The sequence below is a fragment of the Ailuropoda melanoleuca genome, chromosome 19, assembly GCF_002007445.2.
Source record: "Ailuropoda melanoleuca isolate Jingjing chromosome 19, ASM200744v2, whole genome shotgun sequence".
In the NCBI taxonomy this organism is placed as follows: domain Eukaryota; kingdom Metazoa; phylum Chordata; class Mammalia; order Carnivora; family Ursidae; genus Ailuropoda; species Ailuropoda melanoleuca.
In genome coordinates, this window is record NC_048236.1 from 231,772 (window position 1) to 235,777 (window position 4,006).

Here is a 4,006-nt window from a genome sequence, read left to right on the forward strand (position 1 = left end):
TCTCTAACAAACAATAAGCAAATCAAAACCATCAATGTACATAATAACATCAAACAATATGACCAAGTAGGTTTTATCTCAGGAATGCGACCTATGTTCAACATTTGAAAATCAGTCAACCTGATTCACCACATCACCAGAATAAAGGACAATTACCGGATTATCTCAGTAGATGCAGAAGAAAGCATTTGTGCTACTTCCCCCCACACCACCACCAATTCATAATTAAAAACTCTCAGCAAAGCAGCAACAGAAGAGAATGTTCTGGTTTTAATAAGGAACATTTGCCAAAAACCTACCTTTAACATTATATTTATGGCAAATATGTTGGCTAAATTTCCCTTAAGATTGTCCATGGTGGACGTAGATTCTGAGAGCTCAATGCCCTGGCCTTGCTAGATGTTCAGTGTTCTGAATGTGACTCTGGGCTTTTCTTGTTTTATGGATGTGATAACTTCTTCTGTTCCCTGAAAGATTTATCTTTCACTCACAGGCAGTTATTCTGTTTATCCAACATGATTTTCTCTTAGGCTATGAATTTCCTAATGTATAGAGCAAACAGAGTAATGGATCCTGGTTGTCACATCTTATTTGTGGACAGAGCATTTTGGAATAATTGTCTTCTGCTCGCATTTTGGGCTGCCAAGGCATCTGTTTTTGCCATGTTAATTGCATCTGATTTTTTTTTAACTCCTAGGAATTCCTCAGTCTCTGGTCTGCTGGTTGCAACCTTCCTTATTTTCAATTTAACAATTTATTTTAGAGTCTTTTTTAGCTTTTAACATATTCAAGGTGGGAGGAGAGGAAAGCTGGTGAGGTTCATGTGCCATCTTGTTTAGTTTCCCCCTACACATTTCAGTTCAAGGGCATGCATTTGAGCACAAGAAAAAATACATAGGACTTTCAGGTAGTGCAGAGGCAAGAAACAGAGGAGAGCTGATGAAGTGAGGTCAGTGCCCAGCTGAGGGGGTGGTGAGAGAGGGCAGGAGTCCAGGGAGAGAAGGAGCAGGGCTGAGGTGGGGGAAGATGCTACCTGGGGGTCAGCCCAGGGAGCAGAGGTGTTGATCAAATGCAGAGAAACCTTCCATAGATGATCAGCCTGGAGGAGTTAGGGGCTGTGGAGGTGGGTCTTAAGAGTGCTCAGTACTGGGGGCGCCTGGGTGGCACAGCGGTTAAGCGACTGCCTTCGGCTCAGGGCGTGATCCCGGCGTTATGGGATTGAGCCTCACATCAGGCTCCTCTGCTGTGAGCCTGCTTCTTCCTCTCCCACTCCCCCTGCTTGTGTTCCCTCTCTTGCTGGCTGTCTCTGTCTCTGTCAAATAAATAAATAAAATCTTTAAAAAAAAAAAGAGTGCTCAGTACTGGGATGAAGGGTCAACACAGATAAATGGGAACTGGACATTGTCTCAAGAAGGCTTTAGTCACAGGATTGTGGTGTGAGTGGTTAGGGGGGGAACTCCCAATACCTGGGCAGGACAAGGAGAATGGGTACTCATTTTGGATCCACGGAGGATGTTAAATGTACCGAAGAGTCCTGAGGCCCAGGCTGGTCTGACACAATCAGAAACCTCCATCACTGCTGTCCCTACAGTATCTTTATCACCCTGAGGAGGGAGGATGAGGAGGAAATTCTAAATTGAGGTGAATTTCCCCACCTTCTTTCCCTGCCCCTTCCTCTTCCCCTATCCCTGTTACTGATATCCCCCTCTCTTCCCCTCCCTTCCTTTTACCTACTTCCAGCTACCCCTTCCTTTCCCCTGAAAGCCTGGCTCCAGACAGAGATAGGACTCAGAGCTCAGTGGGGTGGGAGGGATAGAGCCAGGGGAGTAGGAACAATCTCACCAGGTCAGAAAGGACAGGGCCATCAGGCTGAACCATCAGCAGAAGGCTACTGAGGCCAGAAAAGAAGAGTAGATTTGCTGAGGCAATGGGGGTGGGAGAGGGGGGAGTGGTAGGGAGAAGACCCCAGATTCAGAGCTAGGCAGACCAGGTGTGGGGGCCACACAGAGGGGCCCAGGGAGGAGTCTCAGGAGCCATCAGTAGAGAGCCTGGGTTTTTGCCCTGTCTGTGCTCCTAAGGGCTGGGTGACAGCTTTTGATTAGCCCTATGGGATCTCTGGGCCTCATTTCCTCAACTGTGACATTTTGGATAGTCCCTGAGATGCCTTAGGCTCTGAATTCCAGAAGGTTTCTCCTCACATCTGTGGGGCTGTCAGGGAGGGAGGAATAATGTGCCTGTCTATTCTCTCACAGGGGTCCTATCCCCACTGAGCCCTTCCCTGTGTCTTCATTTTGCTGGTTGAAAAGGTGTAAAGTGGCATTCATGGTTGTTTAAATTGACATGCCTTGGGACGCCTGGGTGGCGCAGGGGTTGGGCGTCTGCTTTCGGCTCGGGGCATGATCCCGGCGTTGTGGGATCGAGCCCCACATCAGGCTCCTCCACTATGAGCCTGCTTCTTCCTCTCCCACTCCCTCTGCTTGTGTTCCCTCTCTCGCTGGCTGTCTCTATCTCTGTCGAATAAATAAATAAAATCTTTTAAAAATAAATAAATAAATAAATAAATAAATAAATAAATAAATTGACATGTCTTAGATTAATAATTAAGTGTGAATATCACTTGCCTGCCTTCTGGATTCTCTGTCCTGGAAATTGCCTTTCACATGTTCTACCCATTTCCATGGGGATTCTTGTCTTGTTGATTGGCACGGCCCCTGATATATTATGGATTGTATTGCTATATTACCTTTAGATTTTTTAATAATAATGTTTTTTATTATATTATGTTAGTCACCATACAGTACATCCCTAGTTTTTGATGTAAAGTTCCATGATTCATTACTTGCGTATAACACCCAGTGCACCATGCAATACGTGCCCTCCTTACTACCCATCACCAGCCTATCCCATTCCCCCACCACCCTCCCTTCTGAATCCCTCAGTTTGTTTCCCATAATCCATAGTCTCTCATGGTTCATTCCCCCTTCTGTTTACCCCCCTCTCTTCTTCCCTTTCTTCTCCTACCGATGTTCCTACTTCTTATGTTCCATACATGAGTGAAACCATATGATAATTGTCTTTCTCTGCTTGACTTATTTTGCTTAGCATTATCTCCTCCAGTCCTGTCCATGTTGCTGCAAATGTTGAAAATCATTATTTTTGATGGCTGAGTAATATTCCATTGTATATATGGACCACATCTTCTTAATCCAGTCATCTGTTGAAGGTCATCTCGGCTCCTTCCNTCCTAGTTCTTATGTTCCATAGATGAGAGAAATCATATGATAATTGTCTTTCTCTGCTTGACTTATTTCACTTAGCATTATCTCCTCCAGTGCCGTCCATGTTGCAGCAAATGTTGAGAATTCGTTCTTTCTGATAGCTGAGTAATATTCCATTGTATATATGGACCACAGCTTCTTAATCCAGTCATCTGTTGAAGGTCATCTCGGCTCCTTCCACGATTTAGCTATTGTGGACAATGCTGCTATGAACATTGGAGTGCATAANAACATTGGGGTGCATATGGCCCTTCTCTTTACTACGTCTGTATCTTTGGGGTAAACACCCAGTAGTGCAATGGCTGGGTCATAGGGTAGTTCAATTTTTAACTTTTTAAGGGACCTCCACACTGTTTTCCAGAGTGGCTGTACCAACTTGCATTCCCACCAACAATGTAGGAGGGATCCCCTTTCTCCACATCCTCTCCAACAATTGTTGTTTCTTGCCTTGTCTATCTTTGCCATTCTAACTGGCGTAAGGTGGTATCTCAGTGTGGTTTTGATTTGAATTTCCCTGATGGCTAATGATTTTGAACATTTTTTCATGTGTCTGTTAGCCATTTGTATGTCTTCATTACAAAAGTGTCTGTTCATATCTTCTGCCCATTTTATGATTTGTTTATTTGTTTCTTTTTTTTTCCTTTTGTTCTCCTAATTGTTTTATTTTTTTTTAATTTTATTTTATTATATTGTGTTAATCACCATACAGTACATCCCCAGATTCCGAT